Source organism: Rattus norvegicus, chromosome 9 (genome assembly GCF_036323735.1).
Source record: "Rattus norvegicus strain BN/NHsdMcwi chromosome 9, GRCr8, whole genome shotgun sequence".
Taxonomy (NCBI): Eukaryota; Metazoa; Chordata; class Mammalia; order Rodentia; family Muridae; genus Rattus; species Rattus norvegicus.
Window position 1 is genome coordinate 90764847 of NC_086027.1, and position 21737 is coordinate 90786583.

Below are 21737 nucleotides of genomic sequence, written 5' to 3' on the forward strand. Positions count from 1 at the left end.
GAGGCTGAATGAGTTGGAATGCTGGGATGGACGTGTGGGAAGGATTCTTGACTGTCCCCTCCACCAGCTTTCCTCCCCTGCCTAATGGGAAGATAATTTCTGCCTTGGGTTGTAACTAGAATCACAGAACAACCACATTTTCAGTCTCCTCTGTAATGGCATAAGAGCAAGAATTAGTCACGAACAGCTTAGGAGCTGTGTCTTTAAGAGAAAATGCTAGTCTTTCTTTGCCTCCCTTCCAGGATCTATAAATATGGACAAATCAACGTACAAGTTCGATCATTCCCAAGTGGGCAATGATGCGTTGATAGAAGAAGAAAGTGTGTGAATACCAGACCTTGACCACCTAGAAGATAGAGCTTTTCCACTGTGGGAGCCCCAACTGGTACCTATGCAAAGAGATATAAACTCCTTCCTCGTGCAAGCCCAACAAACAAACAACAACTACCACAAAAACACTGTTTTCAAATATGTAAATCATATTTAATCAAGGCTCCTCATGTTCTAAATAAAAATTGAGAAGTCAAATGCACGGAGTAGGGTTGTTCTAAACTTGGACTAAGACACTGAGCAATGGCAGAGTCCTACCGTGCGTGACTCAGATACCTCTTACAGTCACATCTCACATGTGGTTATCTTAAGCACATGGGTCACAAGTCTGACTCAATAGGGTGGGGAAGCACGGCCTTCCATAGAGAGATTTGTGCCAATGTCTGAACACGAACACTAGATGGGAATACTCAGGCCTCCTACAAAGAGGGGAAGGAAGAGCTAGGAACAATCGCACCGTCTCTGCCTTTAACCAAAACAAGGCAGACTTTAAATACTGACTCAACTTTATTTGTCTAACTTCATCGTCTGTGCTAATTGATTCTCAGAACTGGAGGAATGTGTTGTGTTTATTTGTGGCAGATGTTAGAACAAGTTTTCACAATACCTCCTACTTCCTGATCTTACCGCTTTATTTCTACACTCTATAGAACGCAAGAAGGCTGGCCATGAAAAATAATCTCATTTCAGATAAAAATTTACCTTTGGCTCCAGTAATGGGACTCCTAATATACTCCTCATTATACTTTAATTCTGATGCAAAGTGGGGGTTAAGTACAAGGACTTAGAAAATAATTTCCCAGCTACGAAAAATGTTCCCTACCTTCAGTTTTAAAAATGTACAGCACAGATTTTGCTCTGGATTTTTATAGCCAACAAAGGTGAAAGGGTACTTGCTTTTCTTTCTGGTGACAACACAGTGCATTGAAAACTCTTGCAAAACTAACCACATAAGGAAAATAGCACCAAGTGTATCAGGCTGCTATTTTTGTGAGATAGTATATATTAATTAATTTAGTTTAAACAGATTCAAATATTTATGGAGCTGGAGAGATGACTCAGTGGTTAAGAGCAACTTCTGCTCTTCCAGAGGTCCTGAGTTCAATTCCCAGCAACCACATGGTGGCTCACGATCATCTGTAATGAGATCTGATGCCCTCTTCTGGTGTGTACAGCTACAGTGCAGTTATATAATAAATAAATAAATCTCTTATAAGTAATTTATAAAAAAAAAAGAAGGGGTTGGGGATTTAGCTCAGTGGTAGAGCACTTGCCTAGCAAGTGCAAGGCCCTGGGTTCGGTCCCCAGCTCCAAAAAAAAAAAAAAGAAAGAAAGAAAGAAAGAAAGAAAGAAAGAAAGAAAGAAAGAAAGAAAGTCATCGGTTTTTATAGGAAATGCTTTTATAGGAAATACTAATACTTTTACTTTGGTAAAAGATTTGAACAAAGTCTACAAATAAGCCTGTGAACAGATTTGCAATGTCCTTTCTCAAATTTAAAAGCACACAGAGCTACCATCACCCCTCTATTGCAATAGTTAAAATTTAAGACTGTCTATACCAACTGTGGACAAGCAGAGAATGACTAGGTCCCTTAGGTACCGTTGGTGGGGAAGTAAATTACACATTCACTTTGAGAAACTTTTCAGCAGGATTTAGCCACCAAGCCCAACTATTTACCTAAGAAAAACAAAGTCCCGAGTTCATGAAAAGATTTCTATATGGATATTGGTAATTTTCCACTACTGTAACAAATGTCTGGAACTAGTTTATAAGGGAAGACATTAAGGCTGGGCGTGGGGGCACATACTTTAATCCCAGCACTGTGAAGGCAGAGGCAAGGCAGACCTCTGAAGTCGAGGACAGCCTTGTCTACAAACCAAGTTCTAAGACCACTAGGACTACACAGAGAGATCCTGTCTTAAAAAAGCAAAATAAACACACATACACACACACACACACACACACACACACACACACACACACCCCAAAAGAAGTGGAGAGCAGGAGATAATATTTTGGCTTGCCATTTTGGAAAGCATAGTCCTATTGATCCATTTCTTTGAGCCTATGATGAAGCAAAGCAATACATTATGCTGTAGAGTAAATTCTAAAGCAACGTTTTAATGTCAAGGTTGGGATATAAACACAGACAAAGAAAGAGACCAAGTTTGTAAGTCTCCTCTGAATGCGTGCCTATCAGAGCCTAAAATCTCCCACCAAGCCTCTCCTCCATAAAGTTTCCACTTTCTTTCAATAACACGAAGCTCAGAAGCTTACCACATACCACATGAGTCTTTGGGGACTATCCCAGATCCAAGCTACAGCACTGGTTTCTTAATAGTAGCTCAAATTTTAAAGTAGCCAGTATGTCAATGATCCAGTGAATATATAAAGTAACTATGACACATCCTTGCAATCGAATATTATCTGGTGATAAGAAATAAACTTAGACAATGGCTGTGACATGGATGGATCTCAAATATATGTGCATTAATGTATACTAAACTGTTGTATTGGTGGAACACACACACACACACACACACACACACACACACACCCCTCAGATTCCCTTTCCATGAATCCCCAAAACGATAAAGTCACCATAAAGAAGTTTATTAAGGAAGGAGATGTAGTTGGGCAGACAAGAGAAGAAATGATTATCCTTTGGCAGAGATAAAAATCCCTTCTATAGAGCTTATTCTCATAAATATACATTTTAAAATGTCTTAAACTTACACTGAATAGTATACTACATATAAACTATGCCTCAGTGTTTTAAAAGGTCGGCCATGAAGAAATGAATTGCTCTCAGGGTCACATGCTGTTAAGGCATTGCTAGTGTACATCCAGCATATTTCCCTACCCAACAACAACCTCCAGACATCTGATGCCTCAGATATTTCTAGAGAAAAATATGAAGACTTAATTTTAAAAAAGAAAATAAACCAAAATACCTCAAGTGAAACACCAGGGAGAGGAAACAAAAGAAGGAAGTGTTTTTCACAAAACCTGGTTAAGCACAATGTTTCCTTTGTCCTCAAAATATAGTTGTTTTTTACTTTGTTTTGTGTGTGTGTTGTGTGTTGTTTTTATTTCAAGTCTGGTGATACCATGAATTAATTATCATTTCTGTCATTTGAAAATAAATAACTGCTCTGAGCTCATGTTCTGAAGGAGCCAGCCACACCCCAGCCCAGCCAAACAGATATAAGTCACCTTGCTACGCAATTTCATGTTTTGTTCCTGTTACTCTAAAGTAAAAAGTGAAGGTCGAAGCAGGATTTTTAAATTGCAAAAATTAAAATCCCGTTTCCCCTGCCAACACTAGGCTGTCAGTCAACCTAACAGCAAGTCCCGAGAGAGATCTGTGCCAACCGGCAGGGAACACAAGTGCCCACATAGGAATGGTCTCTCTCCTTGCTGCCAGAGCCTCATGGGATACAAGGCTCACTGAGGAAGAGTCAGGAGCCCTCCATGCCCATATCTGCTCTCCTCACCATCAGAGCCATCACAGCCGAGAAAAGGTTGGGCGCTGATAGCCACCAATTCGAATGAATGTGAACTTTGGCTAAAAGGACATGGAATGAGGGGAAATAGAGAGGGGAACTGTGCACAGGAGGCTGCCGGTGAGCATCTCTGCCTGCCCTGTGGAGATAAGAAGCAGATTTTGAACTTCTGAGATCAGAAGGCATAGAGCAGAAAGTCCCACTCTTGCTGCTATTTCTTCGCTGAGAAAGTGTGAGTTTCTTCAGACTTTGAGGGCTCTGTTTCAATAATGTTAAAAGTTGGAACTGATTCACATTTTCACACACACATAAACATACACACACACACACACACACACACACACACACACGTTTGCACTCACATGGTTGTCTTTTTCCTATATTTGTTCTTCTTGCAAACAGAAAGTAAAATCCCCACAAATTTAAGCACAACAAAATGTTCCCCTTTTCAGGAACAATACAATCAGAGTACATAGGCCACATAGCCAGTCTAAAACTGAAGGAGTCAGGTTAACTTCTTATTCCTCCAGGACTCGGGATAGTTTCTCCACAAAGTAGGTTGTATCACCATTACCTGAGAGCTTGCTAGAAATGAGGATTCCTAAACTTCTCTTCAGATTTGTTGAGTCAGAAAATTTGGCCTAAAGCCTAGAGGTTTCTATTTAGTTACCTTCCCGTGATAGTCTGCTCAGTGGCCTTATTACTATAAATAAATAAATAAATAAATAAATAAATAAATAAATAAATAAATAAATAAACCTAGATTTAATAAAAGGCACCTGAGCGTCTCAGTGCCAAGAATCACAGGCTCTGACGTCAATTCAACTGAAATTTCCTGGCTCTCAATGTCTTTGGCTCCAAATGACTGCTCCTCTAATAATAATATATCTTCTTCTTTCACATACTTTCATCCCCCTTTCTCTTTCAGAGAGCTCACAATCAGTAAAACTTCTGTTTTAATTTTTCATAGGTTGAACCCTGGTAGATCTAAATGTCAGCTTCCCCATTGGCCTATATCTAAGGGTTGGGCCAAAAAAAAAAAAAAAAAAGCTAGGAGCACCTGAAGCCAAAGACCCCAGGTGCCATCCCATTGCCAGACAGCCATCTGTCTCGCCTTGACTCACCCCCCACTCTTCTGGATGACTCCTCTCAAACTCCTTATGTCCTATCCAATCTTTCCCTTTCCTCCTTTGCTTCCTGTACTGAGAAGGCAACAAGAAGACTGGAGTGCTTACCACCATTTCTACGTACCCATGAGCACCTGTACTTACGCTCTGCCCCCCCACCTGTCTCTCCACTCACCTCACACTTGTGCCTGAGATCACACCTTTCCCTTGTGCCCAAGGCAGATGCTCTTTTGCCGACTCTAGGATTTTGTCGTAATACCCGTCCTCGTTTGTGTCTCATCAGTTGTTTCCTATGTCATTAGTTCATTATTAGTGCTATATAAAGCACTGATAATTGGTTTTGCTCCAATTTTGAAACACTGTAACTTCATGGGGCTGAGAGGATGTGATAATTCATAAAGCTCTTCACGTACAAGCACAAAGACCTTACGTAGCAGCCTCAGGACCCACAGAAAAGCTGGGTGATGTAACGTGCTTCTGTATCCCGGGGAATAGAGAATACAAGGTCAGGTGAATTTCCTGAGCTCTCTAGCCAGCCAGCCTAGCCGAATCAGTAGCAACTCCACCAGTGTATCAAAGTGTTCCTATCGGAATCTCCAGCAGCATGCTTCTGCTTACTCCCTGTGGTACCAGTCCATCTTTTATTTGCTTGACTACCCAATCTTACCTGGCACCACTCCCTCTTTCAAAACAATGCCTTCCTCTGCCTCTTCAGATGTCATTCTGCCTCCCACTATGTTACTTCCCTCTGCGTCCCCCTCGCCTACTCAGAGACTATACACTGGGATTCCACCAGTTCTCAGCCATTGCTTCTATCTCCCATTCGTTCTCCACTCAGTCCTTTACTGATTTCATCCAAGTCTTAGGAAACCCCTTATCCAAATGCCCTTTGTGTATGTTGTATTGAAAGCTGCTACGTGCACTCCACATTTCCAGAGTCAATGGCATACTCAATATCTTTACTGGCCTAACAGACATCAAAGACTATATAGGACAAAATTTAAGCAGTGTGCTTGCCATCTCTGGTTAGGACAATGACTTGTTTATTTTTATCTCTCACACTATGTCTAACACATCAGTCATGTTCTTTCCTCAATATTCCTGAATATACCTTAGACCAGGTGATGCCTTACTAATACTGAAAAGCCTAAAGCATACTGTATGTAGTGGTTTGAATAGGTATGGCCCCACAGACCCATATGTTCAAATGCTCAGCCCATGACTAGCACTATTAGAAGGTATGGCCTTGTTAGAGGATGTCCATCACTGGAGGCCAAGTTTTGAGGGTTGAGATGCTCAAGTTCAGGCTCAGTGTCACACAGTCCTTTCCTTGCTGCCTGTGGATCAAGATGTAGAACTCTCAGCTCCTTCTCTAGCACCGTGTTGTATGCTTCTCAGTGTGCAAATAATGGACTAAACTTCAAACTGTAGGCCAGTCCCAATCAATTGTTTTCCTTTACAAGCATTGCTATGGTCATGCGGTCCCTTCAGAGCAATAAAAATCCTAACTAAGACACCATCTCTTTCCTGAACACAGGAGGAGCTGCCCGACATCAGTGCCCATCTTGGGCTCACATAAACAGAAACAGATACATATCTCTGATAAGAACTCCATGGCATCATTCTTTCACATCAAACCAAAAATCCTTCCTCCCATTGACCCACTGACTTCTATGGGATTTAACTTCCTGGCCGTTACATCACTCCTGCCTACTATGACCTACTATGGCCACCCATATCTGGATACATCTGTTTTCAGGGAGGCATTTTCATCCCTCAGAACCTTTGCATTTATTGGCAGATGTGGTTGATTTGCCTTCTTCAAGCCCCTCCCACATACCATCTTCTCTCTGAGGGTTACCTTGCCATCCCTTTTCAAATACTTCGAATACTTTTGTGCCTTTCTTCTGTCCATAATTTCTATCTTCTTTCTAAAATGCTATATAATTTAGAAGATCAAAGGCTCCCTAAATGTAGAATAGTCTGCTTTGTTTTGTCTTGAATCCCAATTATATACACTACCATGCTGGAACAAAGTGGTCATTCAGAAGGTACTTCTGGATGAATGAGAGAGGTTAAGTCTTTAAGGATGACTAAACAGGCAAGATGCTTGCTCCAGATCAAAATAGACAATAGTTCACTCTGGGGTCAATCAAGATTCATCTCATCTTCTTGAGAATTTTAAGCAGATTGAAAATAACAATTATTTGTCCAAAAAGACATTGCACAGCATAGTAATAGTAACAGTGATAGGTAGAATTATATGGGATTTTCATTATCATTACCATGTCTTTAAACAATATATATTAAGAATGTCAATTATTTTCTATATATTCAAATATATGCTCAAAGAATGTTATTTTAAATTTTTCTGTACTAAAAAAAATGAAGTATTGCCTTTACCTTGTGAAAGGTTTAGAAATTTACATGAACAAGACTCTACAATCAACAAAAGTAAAAGAAATTTCACATTTTTAACCCAGCAAAATGCACAGTGTGCTCCCATGTAATGTGCTCCTGAGAAAAGCCAATAGGGCAAATCAATTGACCAATGTCTCAAAGTTTCAACCACTGATCACTGTGCCTTAGCACCTAGGATGGTGCTGAGCCAACCTCAATACCAGCATCAGTTCCTGCTAGATCTTTCAACACGGCTTCGGGATCCTACATTTCATGTAACTGCTTTTTGCTGTCTTATAAAAATATATCCAGTGTTTCAATGAAAATAAAAACTAAACACTGTAAAGGCATTCACAATTCAAGATCCGTGCTAATGGATACAAAAAGCAAGCTTTCTCCAGTAGTCTTTTCAGTCTTGGAAGACTTTTTCTACAAAGAACTAGACAGGTAAGGCCTCACCATTTTGCCCTTATGGTTTCCAGCATGGTCTCTCAGAGTCACACAACCAAACCAACAGCAACCACAGGTTATGCAAGGAAGCAGGTGTGACTATATTACAACAAAACTTTATATAAAAACAAATGGTGGACCAGATCTAGCAACTGAGAGTAGTTTTATTCAGCTCCAGCTCCATGTCTTACCCATCCAGACAATGACAGTTTCTAGGGTTGATGCTCATCCTTTAATGCTCAAAGTCATCTTTACGTTTGCTCTTCTGAGAATGTGTCGACAGACCTGCTTCAGAGATTATGAACTCTAGGCTGTACTTAAATCATTTCACTTGCTCTCTCCAAGAAAGTACTAGAGAACTATGATGAATCTTCTCAGTTGTCAACTTCACTCCATCTAGCATTAACTAAAATCAAATACCTGTGAGGGTTTTTGTTTTGTTTTGTTTTTGTTTTTGTTTTTCTTAACTTGAAGTGGGAAGATCCACTTCTAATCTGGATCTTTAAATATGGGAGGAGATACTTTAATCCAGATCTTTGGAAGAGGGAAGACCTACTTCTTCTAATGTTGGCCATGCCTTCTGCTGAAAGCCTGTTAGAGGACATGGAAGAAGGAAGCTTCCTTCACTCTTTGCCTACTTGCCCTTACCTAACTGAAAGCCCACCCCTTCACGGGCATTAAAGCCTAATTCTTTGGGATTTCAGCATAGACAGTTAAGACCAGCAAACATATCTAGCCTTGTTTATTGAATGCCTACTAGATTCTTGAACCTTCCATTCATAGGCAGCCATCGTTGAATTAGCTGGACTTGTAACCCACTCTAATAAGTGTCCTTTCTATATATAGAGAGTGATTCATTCTATAGGCTCTGTTTCTCTAGAGAGTTCTGACTAATAAAGACCATTGAGGATTAGCAAGTAGGATATTGCTAAGAAATTTGTTGATCTGCTCCTAAGGACAAAATGTAAGTGCACCTGTATAAACAAACAGCCAATATTTACGTGAAAGTTGCTTATTGCCTGTACAAAAATCAAATATCTAGGCTATATCAATATATTATTCTAGTTTTGTTTCTGTTGCTCCGATAAAAAAATCCTAATGAAAACAACTTATTTGAGAAAGGATTATTTTTAGCTCACAATTGCATTATAGAGAAGTCAATGAGGCAGGAACCTGAATCAGTTGGTTAAATCACACCAGCAGTCAAAAGCAGATAGAGAATAAATGCATGTACGCTGTTTGCTTGCTTGTAGTGCTCAGCTCCATATCTCCACTCTTAAAGTGTAACCTAGGGAATGGTGCTACCCACAGTGGGTGGAGTCTTCTACATCAATTAACTTAATTGAGACAATCTCCCACAGAAATGTACACACAATGTAGACAATCCCTTATTATGAGTCTCTCTACAGATGATTTTAGATTGTGTCAAGTTGACAATTAAAAACATATTCACCTTTCTAATTTGCTTTGAATATAATCATTAAGATTTAGCATTAAAAGACCATGATCAGCCTTCTTACCTTACAAAAGAACAACTGAAGAACAGGCAATATTTCCAACTGAGAGAGATGAGCTTGGACTTGAACGATTAAGAAATGTCTCTGCAGCTCATATTTGTGTCTACTTCTATATGCTTGCTCTCAACAATAATCAGTTAAGAGTCCTTTTAAATTAATACTATGTTATCTTATTAGAAGTAAAACAGAGTTCAGTAGGAAATTTTTAAATGAGAAAATGGGTGAAACAATATGGAGGGGGTATTAGAAGGAATGTAGATATAATTTTTATCATAGAAAAGAGACATTTTTAATTAGAAGAGAAGGGAAGACATTGTGATAGATGAAGTAGGGCTCTGCAAAGATTCCCACTCAAGTTCAAGAAGAGAAATCATAGGCAAACGGCAGGAGCCTGAAGAGCATGACAATGCTTGAAGCATCTCCTGTGAAAAAGTCAACAAGGTCCCCAAAGTATGGACTCAAAGGAAAGCTCAGGGGCCAGCGGGAGCCAGGTGGCTCAGATTTATAATTAACCCAAACAATTACGCATTCTGACTCTAGCAAAATGTGCCAATTATAAACCAATTATCTATTCATTAAAGCGGTTGCTTGAGAGGCCCATAAATCAATTTCAATTTTGTGACTCAAAACTTATAACCACAACCCTTTAAAAAAAGAATTTAAATATATGAATTTTCAATAATCCAGGCTTGGCTTCTTCCCAATCATTCTGTCTTTGATATTTTTCTTTACTTAGTATATCTCATCTGTAAATAGAAACATTCAGGTTTTCAACAGCTCAGAAATCAGGTTATATTTTATACTTGATGATGAACTCAGAAGCTTTCTTCTCAAGTGCAAAATAAAATAATGATGTATCTGAAAATTTTGGCATCTTAATGAACCATGTTATTTGTTTGTCTATAATTAGCATGAACACTTCAATCCAAAGGAAGGCTAGAGACTTAACACTATTCAATCTTACCATTGCTTACCCTATAGCACAGATGTGTGCACTATCTCATACTCATGCTACTTTGAGATAGATTTTTTTGTCAATTGTCTTACACAAATACAAAGCATGGCTTCAAAGATGCTAATGCTTATACTGTTGCTCATGCTGGCAGTTGTAGTTCGGGTCTTGAGGTATAACCTCTTTTCCTCTGACTTTACAGCATGATTCTACATAGACCTTTCTATCTAAATGTAGTTCTAACTTCCCTGAATTTTCCCTAAGGTTAAAACTTGCTTCTCCTATTATGTTGGTTGTAACTGACAACCTTTTACTCAGTAATATAAAGGAAATTCAAAAGTCTTAACTGGAGCTAGGGAGATGGCTCAGTGGATGAGAGTGTTTGCTGCACAAGCATGAGGGCCTGAGATCGAATCCCTGGCATTCATGTAAAAAGCCATGTATAGCATGCATGCCTATAACTGCAGTATTGCAGGAAGATCCTCCCAAAAGCTTGCAAAAGACACTATCAGTCTTGCCTAAATGGTGAGTTTCAGGTTCAATGAGAGGCCCCTCTCTCAGGGTAATAAAGCAGAAAATAGTTGAATAAGACATTAAAATCCTCTTTCAGCACATGGGTGTTCAGACCTGGAAATATACATGGAATTGATGAAATGGTTAAAAATAACCTGTCACAGTAAACAGAATCAGAAAAGCAATGCTGTCCAGATTCACTGGAACACCACCGTGGAGTATAAAATCAACGAACGGAATGTGAAACTAACACATACACACATGCACGCCCACACAAACACACACACACACACACACACGGGGGCGGGGGAGAGACATATACAGATACACACACACTAACACACTCTGTGCTGTTTACTGAAAATTGATTTTAATATATCAATTTGTCACTAAAGTTATAATAACTATACTTCTTTCCAGGTATCACAAGACTTTAACATACCCAGAGTCTGGAGCATAGAGTTCTTGCCAAAACTGACCTATTGTCCTCAGATGGCAAGAGAGCAAGCCAGTTTGTACATTGGTAAAACCAAACTGAACTTCTAAGAATCTGAATTATTTTTGACAGTTCCATTCCTAAAATAAAGAGGCTTCTATGAGGGTTCGCAGAGCAGACTGGAAACTGGGTTCTGATTGCAACCAAAGAGAAGGAGAGTGCTAGGGCAGAGACAGCTAGGATGCTAAAGAGAAAACAGGAAGAATGCTAAAGAAGAGATGGAGGGAAACAGGACAAAAAGGACATTTCTGACTGTGCAGAGTCCCAGGGAAATTCAGCTGCATATTACTACAGTCTTGGGCTTTCGGATCCAGGAGAAAGTGTATAAAGCAGGATGGTACAGGGACAAGGAGAGACTTCTCACAGATAGTCTGAGTCAAACCAATGCAGAGAAGATAGGTTTGTGAATATTTGGAACAACTGACCAATAGTTTGGATGATCAAGTAAAACTGGTTCACCTCTTTTTATTTTCTTCTCCTTAAAGCAAATAAATTCTGTGTGAAATCAGAAAAGCAAATTCAGAAACCAGAGACTGGAAGCCCAGAGAACCAAACATGACTGGGGGAATTAAAAACAGTTGGGAGACTATTTGGGAAAGTATTATTAATTATCTTAATAATATTTAATTATTAAGATAATACTATTATCTTAATAAACAAAAAACTTTCTGATAGTGTCAAAAATTCAAAAAGACAAGGCTTCAGAAATAAAGTGACCAATTCGTTTAATTCTGTGAAGCTACAACTACACAGAAAAATACTTCTATAAATCAAGATAGATAAATGACAAATAGAAAGGGTTATATTTTAAAATGTATGTTCTCCACCACCCTCACCTAGTCAAGGAAAGGCATGAGCGGCTTTTGTTAACTGAAGATAAGGTTACTATAGCAGACTCCAAGTTGTACCTTTCAGATTCTGCCTCTCAGAATACATGTTCAGAGTCTGGAAGTCTAGAAGTGATGTTAGCACCTTTAATAGTACCTCACCTACAAAGAACTATCTTGCCACAGGGGAGGTCTACAGTCAAAGCCTAGCCAATGAAAACTCAGGGTGAAACAACTATGAAGAACCATGATATATTCATTGTCCTTGTGAGGTAAGCAAAGGTTCCCATTAGGCTTGTACCTCAAATCAAGTTTCTCTTCCCAGGTCTTTTTCCTTCTGGTGCTTCCAAGGGTGTTAGCACAAGAGCATTCTGTGATAAGCACCTTCCTTCCAACTCCTCTTCAGATTGTGTCCACCAGAAAGCCATTTCCAACAGTCTTGCTTTTCTGTTTGAAACCTTGCAGTAATATTACTTGGGTCCCACTGACCCACAAATGTTACCATTCCCCTGCTCTAGTGAACTTACACATCTGCTTTCACATATACCCACCCCCTACACTTTGCAGGATTGTTTGTCCTTGGTGGGTCCAAACTAAAGTTTGATTCTGACAAAGTTGTTCAAATTCTTGTGAGCGGGGGAGCACAGGTCACTTATAGGTAACACAATCCCTGTGCTTTGTGATTTGTGGGCTTCTCAGTTGGTTGGTTCTGTCTTAATGAGCTGCCAGCAACTCCAGAGGTCTGCTCTAGAGGACACCCAAATGTCTTGAGTTGGGTTGGTTGGCAATAACTACTCTAGTACAGGAACAAGTAAGGATCAACAGTCCTCTCCTCAAAACAGCTCTCTTCAATGACAGAAGCCAGGTTCCAGTAGAGGCACAATGGAATAACAGATGTGTAAAACACAGTTGTCCATAAAATAGAGATCTGAAATCCTTTCAAGACAAACAAGAGTCCATCCTCTACTGTCACCCACATCTGAGATGTTTGTGGAGGCAGAGAGAGGTACACTTAGCTGTCTTCCTCTCTGTGCCTGTGTATCACATCTTAGAAATTCCCTTTAAATGTGTTTTTTCTTTGAATAATTCCATAGGAAATCATCCTTGTTGCCATTAAACTCAGGTATAAAATAGATCCAAGGGATAATGGGGTTTGCTACCTTATTGTAGAATGGCCTCCCTCTCACCCCTCCTTACAATAGTATGTTTCTTTCTATTCAAGATCACCAAGAACAAACTCCTGAGTCCAGCTTACACACATAATGTAGACAAACTATGATTCCTGAAGCTAAGTCTATGGCCTCTTTGAAAATACATTTTGTTTTTAAGGCTTAAAGGTAAATCTAAAACCAATTTAAGGGACTGAAAATTCTAGGGAAAAAAAAACAAAACAGAACAGATCTGTAGCCACTTAGAAATCTCCTCTGGCTGTATGAGCAGACGCATTTCTCATTAAGTGCAAGTAATGAGTTTGTCTTTAAACTTTAAAAGTGATAGGTAATCAGATAGCTCATAATTTTTAAAAAATCATTTTAAAACAACTCTTAAGGATGCAAGTAGCTTAGACAAGAAAACAACAAACAAACAGGTAAAAGAAGTTGAGAGACTAGGGCAACAGATCTCCTGCCTTGAAACCAGCCAGAAACTTAATTATTACCTTTACTTAAGTCCGAACACCCAGCTTCTTGTTCCAAGAGAACTTACTCAGAATATCTTCATGACTAACCTTGTGTTTGTGACTGAAGATTAAAAATTAAATATTATTTAACAAGTTTTTATGTGACGACACAGAGTGGCGCTAAATGGGGCTGCCAAGCTCCCTTCCCTGCCAAAATATAGCTTCAGTAAGCACACATAAATTTTATTTTTAATAAATACCCACAAAATGGCTTCATAAACAGACTAAACTCTGCATAACCGTAGCTCACAATGAGTATGTGTTACGGTTTCCCATAAACAGAAGTCTCACAGTCTGAAGCTGGTCTCCATGTCTCCATCCTATGGATTGATGACAAACCAGCTCATGTGGGGACGCCCCGGTGATTTTCTTGGGTGGGAGCCCACGTGCTAACTACTTGGGCTCCTGCCTTCCTGCAACAGCCCTGTTGTTTGTCTATGCAGACATCAGATTTCAGAGTCTTACTGGGGGCTTAAAGGGATGGCTAGAGGCTCCACTCGTGTCCCAAAGGCGACATTGTGGTAAGAAAAGTACTTTGTGCTTTTACTAACATGTAGACATGTATAATGGGTTAACGTGAATAAATAAAGGGCATGAGAGGGCACACTGATGTAATGAGAATAAACTGTTCTTTCTAGCTAACTTTTCCTGGAATTTCCATGTTCCCTCTACTCAAAGGAGCCTTTGGAAGAGTTCTTTGCCTTTTCCTCAGCTGGCAACCGTTCTTTGTTTCTTTTTTGACTTTAATTTTCTTTTTTTTTTAATTTTGGTAAATCAATTGATTCCTTGAGGAAAGAAACAGCGGCTTATTGAAAACTTAAAGAACTTTTTCTCTCCTTTCAAAATTATTTTTTATTTCACATTATTATTATTATTGTTGTTATTATTATTATTATTATTATCATTATTATTATTATCATCTGCGTTTGAGGACCTCTCACATACGCCAGGGGAAAGAAGCCTTTGGTCCCTCTGCCAGTTGCAGTCCCCAGATTCTCCTTCACTTTACATTAACCCTGAGAAGCTAAAGGGAGAATAATTAGAGGATTTTTTTTTCTCCTTAACATTTTGGGTCTCCTTTTGAAAGATGAGAGAATTGCCAATGAAGAGAGTTTATCTCTAAGAAAAAGCAGACCCTCTCAGGGAAGAGGTGATGACTGATCAAACAGAATTCCAAGCATGCCAAGATAGCAGTAGGTTAAACATGGAGATGATGCAAAGACCCCTGTGCAGCTCGAAAATAAATAGAATTCTTCTGGCAGTGTGGTCTGCATTGCTGTTTAGATGTAGTCACACTTTACTCTCTACCTGTGGCTCCTTGTCATTCATTCCTTGGCTTAAATTCAAAACTGTGTTAATAGAATTTACTGAAATAGTCTTTACCAGATGTAATGACTTGGGTCCCAGGATAGACAGATCATTGTATATACTGAGCAGAGCGTATAGAGTAAAGAGTGTTGAGTTAACCCCAAAGAGGGCCTAGCCTGAAAGCCCAGAATCCTGCAGAACTATGAACAGGGGGAATATGGCCCACACAGTTGGAACTGCATTAGGAAGGACACCCCCTGGTGTTTAGTGACATGTAAAACACTGGCTGTCTGTGGGGCTGGCTTGCCACTAAGATCTCTACCTCAGCACTGCTGGGATGGATGTGTCACCTTCACCTCTGCCTTCCTTCCAGTCCCCATCATTCGCAATCATCTCCAACCTCCAGCAGTAGTTCTCTAAGCAAACCCTTCCTAATGACTTCAGCTATCCAGCATTTCTATCTCCACTTAAAACTCAAAGTCAAGTGGCCTCTCTTGTTTTGTCTTGTTTAGTAGCTCTCTGTGGGAAGTGAAGAAAGTATAATTAGAAAAGATGAAGTTAGAGCTGGGAAGGAAATGTCATTGTACCTACAAAATACCATAGCAGTAAGACACCGAAGCTCTGGAGAGGCTGAAAGGAAGTATGCAAACTCTACTGCGCTCTCTCTCTCTCTCTCTCTCTCTCTCTCTCTCTCTCTCTCTCTCTCTCTCTCTCTCCATCTCCCTTCTCTCTTTCCTTTTCTAACAAACACTTTGTCAGATAGAATGTTCATCCAGCATGCATAGCTGCTCATGTAGCATGCATAGAACCTGGACCTCCTTCCCCAGCAACACATGAACTAGGTGTGGTGTCATACTCCTATAATTCCAGTGATGGATAGGTAGAAGCAGAAAGATCAGAAGTTCAAGGCCATCCTTGGCTGCTCAGAGAGGCAGAGGAAAAGACTGGAATATGTAAAACCCTTTCTAGAGAAATCCAAATCCAAATGGGTGGTTAGCAAAGAATTCAGATGTTAATAAAGCTAAGGGCCATGGAGAAATCCACCAGGGCTTCTGACTTCCCCACCCCCATACTCACACAGATGCCATTGAGTTCTCCAGAAGATCAACTCATTTTGAGGTCTATCACCCCTTGCCACTTTATAACAGAAGCATGATGGGATAGCCATGTTGGACTGCTCAGTTGTTTTTAGAAGTTGACTTGTAGCCATGTTCCAGATCTGATAAATGACTTTATTCAATATTTCTTTATTCTGTGGGTTTGGAGTCAAGCACTAAGTTCATAAGATTAACTATGAGTTCTTCGAGTAGTTATTTCAAAAACATCCTTTATAGTTCTTGGAAAACTGATGGCTTGTTATATGAATCCAGAAACATTATATGCCATGGCCATTGTTCAACTATTCAGACACATGATGTTTTAGGCACTTTACTCCGTATAACCACTTATAAAATACTGTGTTGGGCCAAGTGAAAGCGGAGCTGGCTTACTTACTAGTCAGTATATCTCAAAATATACAAGAGAAAGGTTGGAAGATATTTAACCATAGAGGCCATTAAAAATAACATTTAATTCATACATTGATTATCTCTGAGGTAGCATGTGTTTAGAAAATGATAGGAATAACATGAACCTCTAATTACTTAAATGTAGAATAGGTTGTTTTAAAGCCAAAAGAGATGTGCTCCGTGCTGGTAAGCTGAAATAGCATTATTGAGCGATATGTCACAGTCAAGTGTGTTTTGAAATCAATATGGTGGGTCAGAACCAAAATGTAAGAGACTTGAGAATGGAAGGGGTTAGCGTCCCTCACATATATACAGTAAGAGAAGGGAGATGATGTTCTATCGGTTTGTATCAGGGTGCTCTCAATGATATAGAATACAAAGTTTTCTAAAAGGTGACTGTGGTGATTTGAATATAGGGAGTGGCACTATTAAAAGGTGTGGCCCTGTTGGAGGAAGTGTGTCACTGTAGGTGTGGGCTTTAGGACCCTCCTCCTAACTGCCTGGAAACAGTCTGTTCCTAGCTTCCTTTGGATGAAGAAGAAGAAGAGGAACTCTCGGTTCCTTCCCTGCGCCATGCCTGCCTAGATGCTGTCATGCTTCCTGCCTTGATATTAATGGACTGAATCTCGAAACCTGTAAGCCAGCCCCAAACATATGTTGTCCTTTATAAGAGTTGCCTTGGGTGGGTTGGGGATTTAGCTCAGTGGTAGAGCGCAAGCCTAGCGAGCGCAAGGCCCTGGGTTCGGTCCCCAGCTCCGGAAAAAAAAAAAAGAAAGGGGGGCTGGGGACTTAGCTCAGTGGTAGAGCGCTTACCTAGGAAGCGCAAGGCCCTGGGTTCGGTCCCCAGCTCCGAAAAAAAAAGAACCAAAAAAAAAAAAAAAAAAGAAAGAAGAAGAAAAGAGTTGCCTTGGTCATGGTGTCTCTTCACAGCAGTGGAAACCCTGAGAGAGTGACTATACAGAGAGCTTGAGCTCTGATTACCCAAGAGCAGTGTTTAGAATTTCCGCTAAATGGATTCTTCTGTGTGACAATTATCGAGCACCTGCTCAAAGCTTCATATTAGATCCAGTTGTAAGGACGCATCTGAGTCCCTGGATACTTCCTCCATAAATCTGGCAATGCACACACCAAATAACTGTCTTATAACAAAGACTACAAGAGCTCTGTGAAGAGCCGCTTACACATCACAAGGCAGACAGTGTTGATCTGGGAGCCTCGGAGAGACATCCTGGAGGAGAATGCAATGGAGTGTGAGACAGAGTAACAAGGCTATTCCAAAAGATTTCCTATGAAGGATCAGATGTGGGATGTACCATGTCTAGCATGTGGGATGAAATTTTCATTTCATCCCACACCTTGGTGCAATAACACGGGCTTCCAATCTAGGACAGTGGTGAACACTAAGATAGATTCTTTCTGTTGCTTTTAAATTGTTGATTCCCCAGGTGTTTTGCTTTTTTTTTTTTCTTTTTTTTCGGAGCTTGCGCTTGCTAGGCTAGCGCTCTACCACTGAGCTAAATCCCCAACCCCCCCAGGTGTTTTGCTATGTAGCTTTTTTAGAAGGCAATGTTTTTTAGATGAAGACTTTCTCAAGTGAGTCAAAGATATAGTTGCTGGAGAAGGAGGCAAAGTTACATACACTACAACAGGGCTAAGGGAGTCTCATTCAGAGAATTGCTTCTTGGTGATTTGATCAAAGCAAATACTGAAAAATAAAATAGTACATCGTAAGCAAATCAAGAAATTGGGTCATGCATTTGCATACTTACGGCTTTTTAGAGGGCAGATATCATTTAACTTAATTTCACACTTAGAGCATTTACTTTAATTGGAGGGAGGGGGTTAGAAATTGAGGCACAGCAGAAGAGGCATATGTGCCATGAATAATCACAAAGGACTTTGGGAGCCAATTTATGCAGCCTGTGTGTGCTTTATACGCATGAAATTATAGAGTCAAAATCACTACTCCAGAATAAAACTTCTCATTAAATATTTCTTAGTATTACTCATATTTAAGTTGGAATATATCTGGCATTGATTTCAAATCATTCCCATTCCGTCTCCCATGGCCAAGAACAGAAGAGTTTTTGAGCTAATGGACTTTCAGACCTCGAATGGCACACAACAAGAGCAACTCACAAGTCTTGATGTGTTTATTGAGGCAATTCCTACAACAGATTATCAATCAATTATTGCATACTAGGATAAAGAGCTTGATCATTCCTCCAAGTGCAGGATGTAGGTAAAAATAAAAATTTTAATTATTTTTCAAATGATTTCGAAGAATGAAAAAATGACCAGTGCATTTTATACTTTGTAAATCCCAAGAGAACTTCCATAATAAAGGCTTTACCATTCCTGGGGTACCATCTTATTGCACCCAAATGATTGCTGTTCTTTATAGAATAATGGCTTTGATGTGAAAATGAAAACCAAATAATAACATGCCCAAAGTTTACCACCACACAGTTTATAACAAAAATCCAGTCCATGCACCTGTCAGAAGTTTAAGGTCATGAAAGGAAAAAGAATGTTGATTATAAAGTGACTTCCTTTCAGAAAATTTAAGTCAAGTTTACTCCAAGGAATCTTATTTTTTTAAGGCAGTTTTCAGGGGTTTTCCAGAGCAAGCAAAGTGATTAGGAGTGGGCTCATGTTCGGGGTGTTTTTTTTTTTCTCTTGCAAGAGAAAAACCTTAGACTAAAAATGCATGTATCTTGAAGTGAGTCACCCACAGCTTCTTGCATGCACACACATGCAACACGGAACGTTAGATGTTTTTCAAAGTCTTCTCTATCTTGCAAAGGGCATATATTTCCAGGAGCACAGGGTGCTTTTCTTCTCAGCAAGACCTCAATTGTCTACCTGTTTACATAACAGAGGCTCTATAATTTAATTTGTACCACAAAGGACAATCACTGTGATTAAATCAGGTCCTGGGTAACAAGGTACACCTAATAGGCACTTCTGCTCCTCGGATCGTGGACAAACAACATTCTTTCACTGTACATATATGAAAAGCAGTTCACCTCAGACTGCGAGGACAGGCATAACATTACACAATGTCACAGTAACAGTAAGGGCTTACTAAAGGAAAACGATTTCCTCCTGGTTCAAAAGGGGACATTTCTGATGTGGGTGGAGACCTAACCTTCCAGTTGTGCAGGACTATGACCTATGGAAGGGACCAGCTCTAAGGAAGGCCAGCTCACTTAAGTTAGGCTAAAGAGGTAGGCAGGATAATTAGTCCTTAATCCCCAGATCTCCAGCCACTATCACAGTACCTATAAGCCACCATGGAGTTCTGTTGAGTCTGCCTACCTCTCTGAATCCCGACTCAGAAGGCACAATTTTTCCTTTTCCCTCATTTCTGTGTTTTTCTTTTGGATGCTAACCAGAGCCTAAGTATGCTTTTTCTGGTATTTTTGCTTCTTTACTCTAAAGCTCCCTCCCTGTTTTGTGGCTGCCTGCTACCATGTGGCTGACCACCATGCCAGTTTACCTCAGAGGACATGGCTTTGTTCATTTTCGTCTCTATGCTCCATCGTTGGCAGCCAGGAAGATGCAAGCTTGCCTGTGCTATGTTTTTTCATTTAAACTCTTAAAAAAAGAAAAGAAGCCTTTGTGCTTCTATTTGAGTCTGCTCTTGCATTTTTTTATTAATGAGACTAAAAACTGTGAGAGGGAACACAGATCGCCTCAGTATCGTATGGTGACCACAAAGGGATGCCTCCATTTCCAGTAGCCACACTACCTCTAGGACATAGCTTCTTACTGGAAAGCAAAGAGACACTGTTCTGTTCCAGGGACTGTGGTCTCAGTTCACAGAGCCTATATGCAAACAGGAGGAGACATATTTTCCACTGTTTGCACTCACTTTGGGTTTCTGGTATACCACAGGAATGAGAACATGCCTCTCAAAGCACATGGTGAGAAAAATGTACCTCAAAGAACACAACTTCTCCAAATATCTTCCCCATATGCTTGTTCAAGCTAGCCCATGTGTGCGTGGAATAGCTGGTTTAAACTAAGTAGCTCACTTCAACTCACACACACACGCACGCACACACACACACACACACACACACACACACACACATACACACACACACACCACATTATGAAAGTACAAAAGCAACAGAAAGAGAAGCAGTGATTTTAAAAGAAAGAAATGGTAAAGGGGACAGCCTTCATCACAAGAAGCAACCCTTGGGAAAATGGGACACTTCTGAGCAGAGGGGAAAATCTGTAGAAAGAAAATGCGCAAACAATTAAATACGCCCAGCAAAATTGCTGTTCATGAGTGAATTTATGAGATTTTCCTTTCCTTTCAAGCCCAGAGGTGGACATACTGGGCCAGTTTCTCTCTATGTAGTATCTTGGCTCTTCTTGTATTTTTGTCTTCATATCTTTTATTCCTTTTCTTTCTTCTAATCTGCCTCCTTCTGGGAGGAGGTAAAAAGACTGTGGGCCTTCAATAAAAGATGATCGTCCTTTCTGGGATGAGGTCTGTGAAAGAAGGATGGTCTAACCCACCAGTGTTAGGCTGTTTTGAAGAAGGAAAAGCCTAGAAAGGAGAATAATGGAGCCAATGTCCTCCTAGTAATTGCCACTCTAGTTCTGGGGACAAGTTTGAGATTAAGAAGGAAATAAGAGAGTAGCAAGGGGATATGCTAGTCCCTGGCTCATTCCTCTGACTTAGATCCTGTTCCAATGTGTCCCTTCCATCTATTTCAGGTAACAGAAGGGGAGAAGCAACCACATCCTCATGCTTTTTAAATCGCACCTTCTGCAGCAAAGCTCCCAGCTCCTTCATCCCACATGACACAATTGTATAGAGGTTCATGGTGGAACACAGTTCTCCCTGTAGGCAGCCGGCTGCAGCTCCTAAGTTGGAAAGGAATTGTACAAAAAGACAGAAAAAGCATTACCTTAATTCCTAGTAAAAAAGAGAAACTAGACAAAGTGTGTGTGTGTGTGTGTGTGTGTGTGTGTAAGAGAGAGATAGACAGAAACAGACAGACAGACAGAAACACAGAAAGAGAGAGAGGAGAGAGAGGAAGGGAGAGGGAGAGGGAGAGGGACAGGGGGACAGGGAGAGGGAGAGGGAGAGGGAGAGGGAGA